Below are 18,384 nucleotides of genomic sequence, written 5' to 3' on the forward strand. Positions count from 1 at the left end.
CAAAGCCGCAACGTCTCGTGCCCAGCACAGAAACGGGGAACCAGCGAGCAGGGGCAAAAATGGTTTGAAACGTGTATGCGTGGACACACACGACTGACGACCCTAGACTCTTCTTCTACGAGTACAAAGACACGTACACAGCAACACACACCCTGGCACGCGGAGCTAGCAGGGGATGCTCCGGCCGTAGTTGTCGTCTGTGCCGGGCGGAGCATCGGGGGTGGGGGCGGGGGCGGCGGACGAGCCCGAAAACTTGTCGATGCCCGCGTGGTAGAGGAGCGCCCAGAGGTGCGTGATGAACTCGCCGCCCTTGCCGAGCTCCTTCTGGTGCGAGACTATGCTGTCGTGCGGCGCCATCGACACGATCAGCTCGCACCACAGCTCGGCCAGCGCCTCCCACAGGCCGTCGCCGTCGCCGCCGCCATGCGCCAGCACGCTCTCCAGACCACTGGCGAGCTTCCGGCCTCTCGAGACTATGCCGACCTCTTCTTGGCTGTCATGTGTCGGTCCCTCCTTCCCGTTGGCCGCCGCCTCGTCCGCCGTTGGGTGCTTCTTTCCCGCCGACCGCTTTCGCTTCGTCGAGGAGGACGTTGCACATGTACCGCACGGAGTTGCTCGCGACTGGGAGCAGCTTTGGCTTGTAGAACACCAGGTAGGCGCAGTACTTGGACAGCGTGGTGGCCACGAGCCATAGTCCGCACGGCGTGATCCTAGTCCTTTCCGAGTCTGGCGGCCGTCCACCAAATCCATCAAGCGTTTGTCCGATCCTCCAACGCGCGGCTGCCTGCCTCCGCCGCCGGTCCTAAGATTTTAAGGCACTCCGGCAATCTCGTCACAACGGCCTTCTTAACTGTATATATAATTTTACTTATAAAATAAAAACAAATTCAATAACATATTTTTAATTTAACATGTCTGATAATTATCGATGAACAATATAGATTAAACAATATATTTATAGATGTATGATAATTATCGAGGAACAATATAGATTAAAAAAGCAATATATTTGTTTTCTTTTCTCACCCATGATAAATGTTTCTTAGGTAACATTCTAAAATTCTAACACCTAAATTAGAAGAAAAATATGACTATACGGGTATAAAGTACTAGAAGTCTGGAATACTATACAAATAATTAATTTGGATTAAAATAAAAAGAAAAAAATACATTGGGCCTAAACAACTGATCGGTGATCGCAATTCGTAAGAAGCCAAGAATCAAGATGTCGTCGTCGTGGAGCCCTGCCTGGTCACCATCCTCGTGCATCGTGTCCGTGTCTCCGGTAGTCTAGCTCTTCGCAGCGGCGCAGCTCACCAGCTCCACGTGTGTAAGGCGCACGTCGCGAACTCACGATCAGAGTATGCTGTGTGCAGCATGACTCCTCGCCTCCTCTCTACCCGAAGGCCGTGGGGAAAGGAAACTAGGAAAGAAATACCGATGTTGTCTTTTTGGGCCGCCTGACTAGTTCTATGCCTCTCTTCTCATTAGTTTGCTAATGCCTAATGGACTATATGACCTGAGGGTTTGTATACCTAAGCTTGAGCCCCTCCTACGCTTAAGCCCTCGGCCATCGCACCTCGTGCCCTAACCCTAGGGCGGCAGTGGCCGCCACCGCCATCTTTCAGCTCTAGCGTGCTGGTTGCGACGTGCCACACCATGATTCTCCCGATGTGCGTCTGAGCTTTGCAGTGCTTCGAAAGCAACATGTCGCCTTCCAGCTCGGTCCTCTTCTTGAGGGACTCGTGGCCATCGACCAAACCTTTTCTGTTGTTCGCGAGGGTGCTGCATATCATCTCCTCTATGTCTGTGGGGACCGGCCGGAGGGTCTTGCACTTGTTGACGCGGAAGTCCTCGTCGCCGGTCAGCAGGACGAAGGATCTCGCCGTGCGGTGCAGCTTCACGATGCACTCCGCTAGACGTCTCTGCTTCTTGGTCGCCTTGAGAAGGTCGAACTGTCCCATAGAGCTGCCGATGGGCTCCGCCATCTTGCCGCAATAGATGAAGTTGAGGACGCGGTTGAGGAAAGGGGATGCCCGCAGCCGCCACGGTTTTCAGACGTATTCGGTGACCACCATAACCTGAAAGTAAGACTGGACGAAAAACTCGAAGCTCGTTAGCTCGCTCGGCTCGTGGCTGGCTCGACTCGGCTCGGCTCGTTATGATAACGAGCCGAGCCGAGCCAAGATTTTAGCTCGTTAGCTATAACGAGCCAACTCGAGCCAGCTCGCGAGCCGCTTACGAGCTAAACGAGCCAAGCTTTTAGGAAAAAATATCAAAACTTATATTAGTTTTTGTATTACTTCATGTCTTACACTTTACAATTGACTGGTAACTGATCGAGACCCTATAAATTGACTGGTAACTGGTCTAGATGTATTTCTTTTATATTATTATTATTCTCAAACTTTAGATAATTGTAAATATTATATTTTGTGTATTTTTTATACCTGGCTCACGAGCTTAACGAGCCAGCTCGAGCTTTTAACGAGCCGAGCCGAGCTGACTTTCTGGCTCGTTAAGATAACGAGCCGAGCCGAGCCAAGCCAGCTCGTTATCCAGCCTTGCCTGAAAAGCAAAGCAGGGAGACCATCAATTATTGAAGGGTCTCAATTCCACTATTCCAGATGTGATAAGACAGGGAGCAGGGTGTGCCGTGACGGGATGATTGGAGGACAAATTGCATAAGGGTTAGCCTCCCAAATCAAACTTAGACCCACAACTCAACTTCACTAGTGGAGAAGATTTTTTTTTCTTTACATCAGCTTTACCAGCAGCTCTGCCAGAGCTACAACAAACCAACTCTAGCAAATCCCGGATCTGTTAGAGCGACTTGAAACTAGGAGAAGCTGCTATTTTCAACTTCATCCCACAGTAATCCCTTGTGAGAGCATATATTTTATAAAGAGCTTTACATGTAAAACCTTTTGAACAAAAATACTCATAAGACACAAAACAACTTCAAACAGCTCGTGAAGCTATTGAAAAAGATGTGTCAAATGGGCTTCTAAATGGATGTAATTCCTCTGTCCTCCGTCCTAAAATAATTGTACATCTCATTTTCTGAGGAGTATTTTTAAATTTTGACAAGAGTTATCAATATTTGCATATCCTAATATGTTTATTGTGAAAATATATTTCAATATTAATCTAATGATATTAATACACATCATAAATATTAGTATATTTTTTGCTTATATATTTGATCAAACTTTAAAATTTTGGCTTCTTGAAAAATAAGATGTGCGTTTATTTTGGAACTGAGATAGTAATTTTAACTTTATCGTTAATTAAATTTATATAAAAGAGTATCAATATTTACAACGTAAAATAGGCATACTATAAAAATATATCTCTAGTAACAATGATTGGGTATTACAAATATTCATATTGTTTAAATGAATTGGATCGAACTCATAATGATTTGGTTGAGGCTGTCTTTATACCTCTGTACTAGTATAGGACAGTTAAGTCAGAAATCTTTCAAAGTCTTTGTCTCTCTTTGTGAATGCCAATGAGAAACGTCGGTGGTGTTTAAATCTAGGGGCTAAAGTTTAGAGTGTCATATCGGATGTTACATGGGAGTATTCGAATAGTAATAATAAAACAAATTACACAAGTCCTCAATAATCCGCGAGATGAATTTATTAAGCCTAATTAATCCATCATTAGCATATGGTTACTGTAGCATCACGTTGACAAATCATGGACTAATTAGACTTAAAAAATTCATCTCACAAATTAGTTGCAATATGTGCAATTAGTTATTTTTTTAGTCTATATTTAATACTTCATACATGTGTCTAAATATACGATGTGATAGGAACTAAATTTTAGAGAAGTAACTAAACAAGGCCTTGGGTATTGTCAGATTTCAGTGAGTGAGTATGTGGACCATACTACGTGTGATTGAAATAACTGCCATAGTGTCTCAGAACGTAACTTCGCTAAAAAGTTGGTCCCATCACTACAAACTTCTAACCCTTGCACAATGACGAGAAAACGTTGCAATAGGCCCAATTTTGTTGCAAAAGGTAGTTCATACCACGAAATCGCGTTCGTTGGCAATGGTTGCAAAAAGTCACGTTGCAATAAGAACTTGCAACCGTTGCTAGTTTGGCGTTGCAAGAGTTAGCTTTTCTTGCAACGTTGCCAAGCATTGCAATAGGACGTTATCGCAACATTCATTGGCATGGCAATACGAGCACTTGCCACGTTCGTCTTCGTAGCGAGAGGTGGTAAATACAACGAGCGATAGCGTGGCAATAGATTTTTGTTGCCATGCTATAATTTTGTTGCTTAAGGTGTTGTTGCCACGACCGTTGTGCTGTGGCAAGTAAATCATTTGCCACGCAAATGTAATCGTTGCGAGAGAGTATACATTATTGCCACGCTTGTCTTGGCGTGGCAATAGTATCATTTGCCACGCAAATTTATCCGTTGCGAGATACCGTTCATTATTGCCACGGCCACGTTGCCGTTGCAACAGTATCATTTGCCACGCAATTTTATTCGTTGCGATATACCGTTCATTATTGCCATGACCTCGGTGCCGTTGCAACAGTAGAATTTGCCACACAATTTATTCGTTGCGGAAGATTAATTGTTATTGCAACAATAGTCATGTCGTGGCAATAGTATTATTTGCAACGTAAATAAGTCTATTGCCATACAGCATATTGCCACGCATCACGGCTCGTAGGTATAGCTTTTATTGCAATGCTAGTAACATTTAATTTTGGTTTAATAAATCATCATTGCAAATCAATAAACCATATCAAAAGCAATTGTACCCACATATATTAATTATAATTAATCATTCAATATGTTGCCAAACCCATGAAATAGTAGCTAAAATCATAAACGAGTGTACAATTAACTCATTATTTAACAACTTTTTACAAACTTCCTAACATCTATGCAGCACTTGAGAAATTCCTAGCAGCCCAACATGTCATCTCCTCGGCTATGTCCTCGCTTGATTATGAGCCTCCCACTGAAACCTTGTCCACCTACTGCCAAAAGAATATGATTGGGATATTAGAACAATATTAAGTTTACTAATTTTTGCACAAATGTAAAGAGATGAAGATATAAAATGGTTCTAATTTCTAATTTCATATACAAAAGCCATCAACCAAGCTTTTGCATAGTTGAAGTTCTACTGCAATTCTGCAAATGAGCAAATGTTGTCGATCTAGTTGTTGCAGTTCCTTTTTCCATGAAAAAGATGGAAGTCATGTTCCATTGTTCCAGAACCACAAACGTATGAATCAATTTCTAGTTTTACTCAAATTCTTACTGTATGCTTATTACAATTATGTTTTTCCATGAAAATAGCATTCTGTGTTTTCACAATAACTTGATATTTTGTTCTCTACTTTCTCAATCTTTATTTTGGTCTCTTTATATCCCTCTCTTTTTAGAGTTTAAATGTTGTTCAAGATGTCAGCAATCCTAACTCCTTAGAAGCGTAGATGGCTGAGAATTTTAGCAAAATTTCATTGTAAGTATAGGTCGATTATATAAGTTCAATTGGCTTTACAAATGATAATCTATATTTTTTTGCAGGCTACATACTGAAGGCATGGTTCTATTGGGTAATACAAGTTTTTGTAGCAGTCTAGCAGACACATGCAGCTATGTTCCATTTGAATGTATTATAAGATGTATGCATTCTCTTTTGCTCTTTATAAATTCTGCTAAAAGAAGCAGAGTCTATCAGCAAGCCTTGGGGAGGGATGGAGAAGAAAATACGGCTTTGATCCTATCCATCGTGGCCTTTTCAACGGATCAGATGCAGCTACTGCATATGTTACAGTAGCAGCTGCCTTCTCTGAATTTTTAAGGCAGCAGCAGTTTAGTTGATTAGAAAAATCATAACTTGAGTTGTAGACAACGAAAAATTATATTCTTTAACAATATGGAAAGCCCATGAAATTCTCTACATCTTTCTAGTTATTTGTTAAATAAGATTCTGCAGTTATCATGGTCAAAAAACACAAACACCCACTGCTGTCCAGACCAAGGTCAAAACCTGACCGGCTACTTTCAAAATTCATAACTCTAATTCTCTAGGTCTAAAATCATGACCTTTCACGACGACAAACATCTCTAAACCCTCTACAACTTTTGTATTATCAAGTATCACAGAAAAGGTAGATTACTACTCAGAACAACTCACCCAATCAAACATGCACAAGCTGTAGTTTTCAGCACACATGTTCAATGTATTTTCTACATTTCCTAGTTCAACAAGGAAGGACACATTTGATAAAATTTCATTAAATCATGCAAGAATTTAGATTCCAATTAGCTGGTTGTTACCTTTCTCCTTTTGGGATTATTTCTTGTCCTATTCATCAGCTGCTGTGAAGTGATATATGTCTTCGATGCAGTCACATTTGCAGTGTTTTCGTTGAAAAGAGCTCTGCTGGGAGGTGCAGTACTTCTAGTGGAGCGAGTAGGTGCTAGTGCACCTTTTTGTACGGTGACAACGCTTCCAGGCTGAGTCTACAAACATCAAGTTGTTTGATCTATTTTAGCTACAGTTCAAGGTACATGGAACATAGTGAAATAATATCATTACCTCCTGTAACCCATCTTCATTTTCATTTTTATGTCCACCGGTCTCATCTTTCTCTTCTATGATTGGCGCAACTTGTGTACTTGCATTGTTTTGCAGGGTACTCTATACATATAAATATTGGGGGTGAAAGATTAGGCATCACAATCATAAGATTATCAAGAGTACAAAGGATAAAAAATTATTCTAATACCATAATCATAGCTCCCTCTTTGTGTTGCGCTAGCATATTAAGAAATTCTTGCTTCATTTCTTCTCTTAAGTTTATCTTAGTATTTTCCAGCTCCTTTATTCTTCACATGGCATTTCTGTACAGAAACCAAGAAAAGTTACTTTAATCATGACTCATAGAACAATCAATCAGTAATGTAAACCATAGCACAACAATCAACCACTAACAATGGTTTGCTTTTAAATCAAGAAATGTGAGAGAACCCTATGGAAAAGAAGGAGCGATTACTGGCAAGAAGGTGCGCTTGTCGACATAGCAGAACTTGTTGTCAACTGATTTGGATTAGTACAAGCAAGAGGATACATTGGACTTTTGTCATAATACAATAAAAATGAAAACATATGATGATTCAGATAAACAAAGAGGCACCACATGATTTGTTTTGAATCATCATTTAAGTTAAAATTCAGAACAAAAGAAACTATATTGGCAAAACTAATGCTAATTATTTATGATAGCTAAATTACCTACTGCTAGTTATTTGGAACATACATGCACCAATTCACATTTTTTTTTATCATCTCAGCATAGGTGTGTCTAGGTAAGTTCATCCAGACACATTATTGTCAATTTAATTTAAAGATACTGAAAAAATTGTACATTTAATTGATCCATCTCACCTGCCTTATGCTTAGTTACAGTGAAGGTCTGTCTTCTGTCCACCACCTTCCTCCAAGCTCCTTCAAGTATGCAAAGTTCAGAACAAAAAACTTGATCAGAGTTGGGCATCTGCAGAATATAGAAAAATATAAAAAAACAAAAAAACTTGATACATAGAACGGGCAATTGATCCATAAAAACAGTACACACATGCCCATTTGCTAGATGACATTCAGGCTGAACACATTGTGCCTAACAGCAAGGTCATGCATCAAAACAGCTGTAACTTCCACATTACCACACCTGGCAAAAAGATCACAATTTGGCTCATTGAATACTTGCTTTCTAAATGAAATAATGGCAGAGGTAGCTTCTAAAAAATCCAGGCCTTGCATCGTACAAGTAACTAGTTCATGTTTACTTGACACTATAAATTAAACAAAGGCAGAGGCAGTTTCAAAAAATTTGGTCAGTGTCTGCAGAGCTAGACTTTCTTTTGGCAAAAGTAGCTAGTTTATGTTTACTCCATTAATTTTGTATCAATCTATCAAATCATTTACCTATTAATTAGTGTGGTTGAGTGGGTTAGAAATGCATCTAATTATACTGACAAAAGAACTACTCAAACTTCCATCTGAAAAGAAACAAAAACAATGGCTAACCGATGCATTGATTTGTGTTGTCACGGAGACTACATTCAATCCCGAACAGGTATACTTAGCAACGAATCTGAAATCTAAATCGCATAGGGCTGGACTAATCTACTAGAGTTGTGAGCACCAGGACATCCTTCCCCTCCTCACGACAGAACAATCACATGCTTTCCTCCTCTTTCTTAATGAATCCAACACCACTTCTCCCAAAAATCTGAGCAGACGCACGTGCCATCAGCCGGGGCATGCCCTAAGCTGCCAACAGCAGGAGGAAGAGAAGGCTCACCTGGATCTTGTGGAAGTCGAGAGAGAGCTGGAACTGCACGCCACGTTAGGAGGAGCGCGAGGTCAGGGACGAGCTTGACTGGCAGTGAGTGCTAGGACACCAAAGTTAGCCGGGATGCCGCGCTTCAGCTGGGCAGCCATGGAGTGGCGCAGCAGCAGCAGGGGGCGGCTGCAGCCACGACGCACGGGGAAGACCGGAAAAGGAGCTTACCCTGGCGCATCTGCCGACGAACGCGGTGGCAAATCGAGTGGTGCTCGGTCTTGGCTCGGTGGATACGGTGGTGAGGGGCGGACGGGAGGAGTCGTGGGGTCGTGGGGAGGAGAAAGTAGGGTTGCAGCCGGACGCTGCTTTTAGCTCGGGTGGGCACAAGGTCGCCGTCGGATCAGTTCGAGCGGACGAGATCTTCTTACCAGTTATTTGGGCCTCGGGGAGATATGGCCTAGAGCAGATTCCAGAACCAAGCTCAGGTCTTGGGCTGTAAAAAAGATTCAGTATTTTTTTCAAATACATATTATTTTTTACCTTTTGAATGCATATTACTATTATATTTGCGTTTTTACACAAAGTATAATGCAAAAATAATTTATAAATTTTTATGGAAATATTCTAGTGTGTATAGAATTATTTTCATTCGTTATTGAGGACACAAATTATTTATGATAAAATAAATAGGCAAATGTGTGTGTCTGTTTTATTTAAGTGAACTTAACAAGTTTAAGTGTGCTATATGAGTAAGTGAACTTAAGAATAAACACTTAAGCTTTAAAACAAATACACACTTCTATTTTCCATATATGTTTACATGAAAACTTCAAGTGTACATGTTGAATGGTCAATATATGTTCAAGTGCCATATGTGTAAATGCATATATACTTTAGCAAAATATAAACACTTAACATTATATTCAAGTCTAATAAGCATATCATGTTTATATTTAAATAGCTAGGAACCATTTTCTTGGGTGCCAACCTCCAAGAAACTAGGGGCATGTTTGGTTTACGTTTTGGACCTGACATGGCTAGTCAACTAAACTTGGGCAGCTAAAGCCTAGCTTCTGCAATGCAAGATGCATAGTCACCTCATTCTTTCTTCAAGTAGTGTTTCCTCTTTTCGACATTATGTTGAACAGGTGGTGAGCATCGGAAAACGCCGCCGCCATGGGGGCTTCTTGCCCCTTGCTTGGAATCCTTGGATCCTAGGATCGAGGTCACTCACTAATGACGAGGATGGGCAGCTCGGTGACGATGAGGACTACAATATTCACATAACTTCTAGTCCCTCGAAGACGTCGAGGATGGGCGGTTCAATGGCGTGATGATGTAGGCGCCAACGGGTTCCACAAGTTGTTCGATTTCGTGCGTTGCTCCATCTCCTTCTGTGCAAGTGGCACCACCCTCGAGAAGCCCCACCACCGTCGCTCTTGTCTCCATGCCCGTCCTCCAACCGCCACCACCACATTCGTCGCGGTCGTGCCCGACGACGAAGAAAGGGGAGTAGAGAAGGGAAGAAGGGAGCCCCATGCCATCGACGCCAGACGCTGCCCCACAGTCTCTCCATCGTGAGCGAGGAAGGAAGCGAAGGATGAACCGCCTCACTGTCTCCACGGGGTACGCGCACGGTTGTGCGAAGGGCCCATGGGTGGAACTAAACCGTTCCTTAGCCTAACCTAGCCAACTAGGAATGATCACCCCTACAGTCCCACAAGACTGGCCTAAGGGAGGTGGGTGGCTTACCTAGACTAGGCTTTGGGCTCTAAAAAGGCAACAAAACAGACCGAAAGGTGGCTTTCGGGAGCCTAGTTGGGGTTAGCCATCCAACCAAACAGCCCCAAGAAGACCCTTGAGGAGATGCCAAATTTCCTTGGCGGCCTAGTGAAACATTTATACTCTAGATTCATCTTGTTTATTTTATTTTTATATTGAAAATCCATATGCATATTAATATGTATTTAGTTAGAGTGTATTTCTTGCTTATTTTTATATAAGAAAAACGGATTAATGATGGTCATGCATTTAGTACATATAGGAACAACATGCAAAATTAAGCGGTAAGATAAGATTATTCAAGCAATGTAGTATGGTTGTGAGTTCAATCCCATGAGATTATTAGCCCTCCTTTTCCTATTTTATCATTTAAAGATTTTTTATAGCTACTATTAGATTTTATGAAGTTTCCTAGTGTCTGAGAGTTTACGAGTGTTTCATATTACACTCAAGCAATGGGTATATTGATTTGTTCCTGTGTGTCTTCATTCGTCTTCGGGATACTTCTGTTTTAGACCTACACCCTCCAACTTGCAGCAAAGTTTGGATTTCAACCTCGAACTTCAAAACCGGACAACTTTGGTCCTCCAACTCTTGAAAAAGTTCAACTTTTAACCTTGTGGGCGGTTTTGTGGGTGAACAGTAACTTTTGATATTTTCGGGAGCGTCAAAATTTATATTATTTTTTCGAGCATCTTAACGTCCTCAAATAAAAAAACTCAAAACTACAAAGTTGTAGATCTCATCGAGGTCTACAATTTACATATAAAAATTATCTTCATCTGACATCGTATTGAAGGGTTTTCTATTTTTTGAAATTTGAGTCTCATCACGCGATAAAATATGGTGCTGAAATTTTATATTATTTTTTTGAGCATTTCACTGTCCTCAAATGAAAAAACTCAAAACTACAAAGTTGTAGATCTCATCGAGGTCTACAATTTACATATAAAAATTATCTTCATCCGATATCGTATTGAAGGGTTTTCTATTTTTTGAAATTTGAGTCTCATCACGCGACAAAATTGTTTCACGCGTGATGAGACTCAAATTTCAAAAAATAGAAAACACTTCAATACGATGTCGGATGAAGATAATTTTTATATGTAAATTGTAGAACTCGATGAGATCTACAACTTTGTAGTTTTGAGTTTTTTTTTCATTTGATGACAGTAAGATGCTCAAAAAAATAATATAAAATTTCAGCACCATATTTTATCGCGTGATGAGACTCAAATTTCAAAAAATAGAAAACCCTTCAATACGATGTCGGATGAAGATAATTTTTATATGTAAATTATAGACCTCGATGAGATCTAAAACTTTGTAGTTTTGAGTTTTTTCATTTGAGGACGTTAAGATGCTCAAAAAAATAATATAAAATTTTGGCGCTCCCGAAAATATCAAAAGTTACTGTTCACCCGCAAAACCGCACAGAAGGTTGAAAGTTGAACTTTTTCGAGAGTTCGAGGGCCAAAGTTGTCCGGTTTTGAAGTTCGAGGTTGAAATTCAAACTTTGCTGCAAGTTGGAGGGTGTAAATTGGACTTAACCCAAGTTTAGTCGGACACGGTCAAAATGAACGGCGTCAGGAGCCTCCCGAGTGTTTCGAGAAAAAATGGCTTTCGGGAATTATTTTCGCTAACACGCAGCAAAAAGTGGCGCCCAGCTGCGGCAAAGCGGCGCCCTTTCCACCGCTCCTGTGATATGCGCGCCCAACATTTCAGCTAGTGCAGATGCCATCCAAATTTTAAGTTTTTTCACTCTCTTTTCATTACATCAATTTTTAGCCGCTTACATGGAGTATTAAATGTAGGAAAAAAAATAACTAATTACACAGTTTAGTTGAAAATCACGAGATGAATCTTTTGAGCCTAGTTGGTCCACGATTGGATAATATTTGTCAAATAAAACGAAAGTGGTACTATTTATCGGGTTAAAAAAAATTCAAAAAATTTACAAAGTGAACAAGACCTAGACCAAAACCCTCGAAGCCTCGGCAGCAAAGAAACAGTCCAGCTGCGCAAGCACGCGACCTCCGACATGCCGCCACCATCGTCTCCGAACCCGGCGCAACCTTAATCCCACCCGTCCCTGTGCCCAGTGCCGTTCCCGCTGCCATACCCATGGGCCAGAATCTTGGAGCACTAATAAAACTCAGCCACATACCCTAGCTCCAATTTATTCCCCAAACCACAGAGCCCCAGTCTGCTCAGGCCCCTACGATTCCCCATCCCTCCTTAATCCCTAGCTCCATAGATCAGATCTTCCACTACAGATCCGTGCTCCATCCCCTTTCTGGATTCAAACGGGGCAGCCTGAGTAAGAGAGAGAAGGTGGAAAAAAGGAGGAAATTTTGTTGTTTTTTTTTGTTTTCCTGTGATTCGGAGGTCATGATTTAACTATAGATTTCCAATTTTGATGCAAGCTGTCGGATTAGAAGAAACCTTGCTCAACCCCCTCCATGGATCCAAATAAAGGAACGTAAGGTAAGTGATGAAGCAAAATTTGTGGTTCTGAGGGGAACTGTCGGATTTGACGAAATCTTGAAGCATCACTCTGTAATGTTACAAAGAAAGTCCTGAACCATGCCTATGGTAACTTTTCTGCATTTTTTGCTCCATTTTTTTCCATATTCAGTGAAGTAATTTTTTTACAAAAAAAAATCTATGGAAACCATTTAGGTGAACTTAGATTGATGAATACAATATAACTACAAATCGACACATAAATCCTTGTGCAAAATGGGAGGAAATCAGGGAACAGTAGAAAGAAAAAAATGAGTACGTCTGTTTGCCCTGTTTAGTTGGGTGTAACTTTGCAGCTTCAAAGATTTTCCTACAATTTATTTATTCCAAAATTAATCCTTGTAGTACTTAAAATTAATACGAACTACTGAGTATGTCTATTATATCGATCATAATTGCTTACTGCTATCATTTGCCCTGTATTTGCATTTATCTTTGCAGCTTTACTACAAATTGTGTGGTTTTAACAGATACTATACTGATCTTAGCTATTTCCCCAAATTAGCTCTGAAGTCACCAAGTCTGCTAAAAATCTGCTGCTCAATAATACACCATCACTGCTGCTGCACTTGAACTTGTTGGGAGAAGGTAAATCAGTTGTAATTTTTCTTCCCCTTTGCAAGTAAATTTTCTATGGTGCCTTCGTGTGCCGAATATATGTCTAGTGGTCTTATTTATTGCTGTTTAATATATGTAGGTCATCTGCTGCCCTTTAGTTTTAGTATTAGCTACTGGATAAACGTGTCTAAGGTTTGTTTAATTCAGGCAATACCTTGGTGGGCACAGAAGCCTCCAGAAGCATGGGAGTTGGCTGCAGAACTGAAGTTGTGCAACGAAGATTGGAAACTGAGGTTATGTGCAGCAAGGGCTCGCCGACAAATGAAGTACACTCTCAGAGTTCTGAGCATCAATTGTAGGGTCACAAAATGAAGTACACTATCAGAGGTGCTAACAAATTGAGATAACAAATTGTTTGAAAGAAGGTTGTGCTGCTTTGGCCATGGTAATTTGCATCTTGCTTGAATGATGTCAAGAATTGTTTCTTTACAGTATGATAGTATTGTGAGTTTCTGCAACTTATTGCTTAGCCAAACAGGATAAAAAATGTATAACATGCCTGCATGTTTTTATCTGTCATGTGATTTATTTAGTGAAGTTAGCCAACCAATATTCACTTATAATTTTTTATGTAGATCATCCAAACACAACTGAATATTCTAATACCTCCACTGGTACTGCCATTACAAAATGAACCATCTCATCAGGTTTGTACAGTTTGAACCATGTGATGTCACTTTTAAAATTCAGTGATATAACTTTTTTCTAAAAATGAAGGGCACATCTGGAGGACCAGTGGGTCGGTTTGGCTGCTGGTTGAGGCAGCGCTGCTACTGCTAGATATGCTAGAGAAAGGGAATTTGCTGCAAATGGAGGTCACATAGATGAATTCATGTTGATCAATTAGGCTAATCTCAGTATGATCTTACGGTTCGCAACATGTGAAGTTTGGGATTTGGCCATGTCCTGCCCTTTTGTGAACCTCTAGAACTTCTGACTTTTGTCAACCTAATTATCCTTTGTGCAGATTTTTTAGAAGTACACAACAACAACAACAACAACAACAACAAAGCCTTTAAGTCCCAAACAAGTTGGGGTAGGCTAGAGTTAAAACCCAGCAGAAGCAATCAAGGTTCAGACACGAGAATTTTTAGAAGTAGTAGAAGAAATAAGTTAGCCAGGAGACTCAAGTATGTTAGCAACCACTGCAGTCATTATATGTAGACGAGCTAATTTTTCTTTTGTTATAGCAACTGTTCTGAACTAAACTCAATTATTTTCATTTCGGCTTAATGATATGTTCCTCGTGAAACTGCAAACATTTATTCAATTGCTTGCTGAGTGGGGCCTTGGACTATCTTTATATTGAAGTTGTCAACTCTACCATTATGAAAACTACAGGCAAAAGTAGGATAATGTTGTCTGACAGTTTAAACATTCAGAAACTTGTGGTTGGTGTTTTGGAGCTCGGAGCTCCTACTATCTTTGTATGCTCGTGGAGAAGTTTTTCACCTGACGTAATTCTAAATTTTCTTATTTTTTGTATGTTTTCCAAGTGCCCAACTCAAATTTTCTTATTTTTCTGTACAAATACTCCAACAAACACAGTATGTTCAGTCATTATATGTTTGTGATGCTGCTTTTTCTGTGAGCTATAATTACTGGAGATGATTGAGATGGGTGGTTGCTGATCATACAAGATCCTACTCTGGGTAATTTGGTGGAGTTTGCCCTGAACCTAAGCAGTTCGCATACCGGGCTCAACGAATGGATGAATCTGGGAGAGGCAAGTGCGGGATCCACTGTAAACAAGATAGGCCAAGATATGGGATGACAGATGTGCTCCAAGCTGCATCTAGACATCAATATTGCACATTTTGGTTTGGTAATTATGAGTATAGTCATCTGCAAGATGCTAATATCAACTGGAGGGTGCCATACCGATTTTTAAAATGTATTTGCTAAATGTTATTTATTTTCGTTCCTGTAGATTCACTTCATAGCTTTTCTTTGCATAGATTATAAGTCAGTGCATGCCATGTGAGTCTGTCATTTTTTTAAAAAATAAGGAGTTTCAATTATTTTCTAAAAATGATTAAAACCTCACTAAATCTTTAGAAAAGTTCATACTAATTCATTATAGCTCAAAAAATAAAAAAACGTGTATATAACTTTTTCGGAAGATGAGCCCTGCCTCTACGTAGTGAAACTATGCTTCCATGCATATGGATCTCCCGATTTTTGTTGGGATTTTAAGTTTGATCAAATTTTATATTTTCCTTCCTCACACATCACAACTATAAATACTTGCGTGTCCACTAGTGTGCATAAACTTTTATGACTGCCAATGACAAGTACACAAGTATACACTAGTGGTAAGTAACTTTCCTCTAGAGTGCGAGATTAGTGGTTTGAAACCTGGTGACAATTCTTTTTTCTTATATTTTTGCTAAGCATTGTGCTCCAGAACCTTGGTGATTGCAACGATTTATTTTTTTGTTGCTATACGTACAACTTTTTTTTTGCAACGCAAGCAACTATTACATACAACAGAACATATTCGTTGCGACATAGACGGGCTATTGCAACCATCAATTAAAGAGTTGCAATATCATCTTAGTATTGCAACGCCAATAAAACTGCCCGCAACGCAAATCAAATCATGGCAACAGTGATCACTTATTGCAACCGTTCTACAATTGGTTGTGATAACACTTACTTTTCGCAACGATCTCCATATTTATGGCCACGAAACAATTTGCATGGTAAAAATCCCATCTATCGCAACCGAAAGTGCAAATGGTTGCGATAACACCCCTTGTTGCAACCAAATCTTGTCGTTGCGATAAAAAAGCGTGGCATAAGGGTTGGAAGTTAGTAGTGCATGTAGTCACGCCACGTGCGTACGTACCTTAGTCCAGTCGGAGAAGATGTGGATGAAGATCTCGCAGATCTCCACCCCGGTGACCGTGCCCACGATGACGAAGGTGATGAGCAGGTCCACGTTCTTGCCATGGACGAGGTTGGACGAGCTCCCGTGGGGCACCCGGTAGTGCCGGACCGCCGACACGGTGATCCACACGGACACGCCGACCGTCACCACGAACAGCGCCGTGCTGACGACCGGAAAGCCGGAGCTGAACAGGATGGGGTACTTGGTGTAGAGCAAGTCCCTCGCGAAGCCCAGCTCCGTCCTGACCACCCGGAACGTCCGGTCCCGGCCGGAGCTGATGAGGTCGTCGAAGACCAGCAGCTCCGCCTTCGACCTCTGGCGAACTTCCTCCGTAGGAGCTTGCACGGCGCGAAGGAGAGTTAGACGTCTCTCAGCTCTTTGCCGTGTGTCTTCGATTTCAGGAGGTTCCCATCGCACCCCCAGACCTTGGCGATGGTGAGGGTGTCCTCCGCCGGCTTGTACCGAGCCCCGTACTGGCTCTCCACCCTTTCGGCCTTCGCCTTGGAGTCGCCGACGATGAGGTAGTTGCAATTTTTCAAGCACAAGTCCTGGTCATCCGAGCCCTCTGAGGGTGCTTCGACGCTCTTGTCGATCTTGTGCTCGTGCTTCATGTAGTCGGCGACGAAGCTGGTGCTGGCGTCGCCATACCTGCCGCTGGCGACCTTGAACCGGACGATGCGCTCCAGGAACTTGGCGACCATGAGCGCCCAGAGCGGGCACCGGAACTAGGATGCGCTCGAGTAGTAGCGCACGTAGAGGCCGAGCGTGACGATGTTGTAGACTTGTAGGCGCGCGTGAACTCGTGGACGGCGAGGTCGGAGCGGCGCGCGGAGACGCCGTAGCCGGAGATGGTGTAGACGCCCTCGTAGCCGGCGAGGAGGATGCCCCAGAGCAGGTAGAGGTCGTTCCGGAAGGACATGGAGAGCAGCATGGTGAACATGCCGAACAGGAACCGCGTCACGGGATGCGTCACGGCGAAGAGGAAGCCCTTGATGAGGTGGCTGGAGCTCCACAGCCGGTGCTGCGACGCCGTCAGGAAGTAGGCCAGCGCCAGCGCCACGAAGCACGCCTTCGTCTCCACGATGATGCGCAGCGCGCTCTCCGACACCAGCCCTTGCTGCGTGTTGTGGCACGCCTCGTACATGAGCGCCGGCGGCGGCGGCGCCATGATGGCTGACATTGGTTGCCGAGATCGATCGGTTGGAGTAGGGACGACGAGACTCTTGGACGCAGACACGATCCGAGGCAAAGGCGGATGCCTGTGGTGTGCCCACGAGCAGGCGAGCAGGGCGCGCGCGCCTGTATACATTTTTTTCCGCCCTTAGTTAAAGCTCTGAAGCTTGCCTGTGAGCTTCTCATGTCATCGTGGAACAGGTTGTCTGCATCGTGTGGTATCATATGAAGCATCTGCTGATTCTTTTTTTTCCTCCCCTTTCAGAGATCACAGGAGCCATTGGTTGCAACTTGTTCTTGAATAGCAACTTCACCCAATCCTAATCGCCTTTTTTTTAGCTGACAGGATGGCTGCCGAATTATATTGGCAACAGGAGCAAAGCGAGGCGAAAAAGAAAGTCCCAGTCGCTAATAACGGGCCTGTTCGTTTGAACTTACCAGCCGGCTTCTTAGCTCAAATCTATTGTATTTTTCTCTCACAACAAAACAGCTTTAGTCGGTTTATCAGCCGGCTTTGATACCAGCTGAATAGGCCCTACAGTAACATGTTGCATATTCAGATTTAATAAAGGGCAAAAAAAAAATGACGAGGAGCATGAGCAACTGCAGGCTACCGGCTGTCATCGAGAGGCATCCTTACGTTGAGTCGTTGACTAGCGAATTTTTCTGCCGTGCTGAAATCTTGGATAAGATCATCGGCACCATCAGAATTCAGATCCACGTTCTGTTTGGAAGTTGGAGCTCCAGGGAGGTTGGTAGGAACCCTCCTCTACTCCTACCAGCGACGCACTCCGTCCACGGGGTGCTCACAGAGACTAAGGGCGTGTTTAGTTCCGAAAATTTTTGGCTTTTGGTTACTGTAACACTTTCGTTTGTATTTGGCAAAAATTGTCCAATTATGGACTATTTAGGCTTAAAAGATTCGTCTCACGATTTCTCGACTAACTGCGTAATTAGTTTTTTTTTCCGTCTACATTTAGTACTTCATGCATGTGCCGCAAGATTCGATGTGACGGTTACTATGCAAAAATTTTTGGCTTTTGGGTGGAACTA

At 42.1% G+C, this 18,384-nt stretch overlaps 2 long non-coding RNA genes and 1 pseudogene across 5 annotated transcripts; 1 reads left to right on the forward strand and 2 right to left on the reverse strand.

The window, feature by feature from the left end:
* Positions 1-165: 165 nt before the first annotated feature.
* On the reverse strand, positions 166-17,338 carry LOC136449409 (uncharacterized; annotated as a pseudogene).
* LOC136449419 (uncharacterized) lies at positions 4,780-8,670 on the reverse strand. Of its 3 annotated transcripts, XR_010758028.1 has the most exons (7): positions 8,358-8,670; positions 7,629-7,721; positions 7,439-7,498; positions 6,780-6,894; positions 6,590-6,691; positions 6,328-6,513; positions 4,780-5,015 (listed from the first exon to the last, which is right to left on the reverse strand). It is a non-coding gene; the product is annotated as an uncharacterized lncRNA (long non-coding RNA). The 3 variants fall into 3 exon arrangements; XR_010758029.1 differs by lacking the exon at positions 7,629-7,721 and having other exon boundaries at positions 7,443-7,498; XR_010758027.1 differs by lacking the exon at positions 7,629-7,721.
* On the forward strand, positions 12,321-14,260 carry LOC136449430 (uncharacterized). 2 transcript variants are annotated; one of them, XR_010758032.1, is made up of 5 exons: positions 12,321-12,441; positions 12,548-12,716; positions 13,153-13,235; positions 13,345-13,650; positions 13,841-14,260. It is a non-coding gene; the product is annotated as an uncharacterized lncRNA (long non-coding RNA). The 2 variants fall into 2 exon arrangements; XR_010758030.1 differs by having other exon boundaries at positions 13,413-13,650.
* Positions 17,339-18,384: the final 1,046 nt, after the last annotated feature.

This window comes from Miscanthus floridulus, chromosome 1, assembly GCF_019320115.1.
Source record: "Miscanthus floridulus cultivar M001 chromosome 1, ASM1932011v1, whole genome shotgun sequence".
Taxonomy (NCBI): Eukaryota; Viridiplantae; Streptophyta; class Magnoliopsida; order Poales; family Poaceae; genus Miscanthus; species Miscanthus floridulus.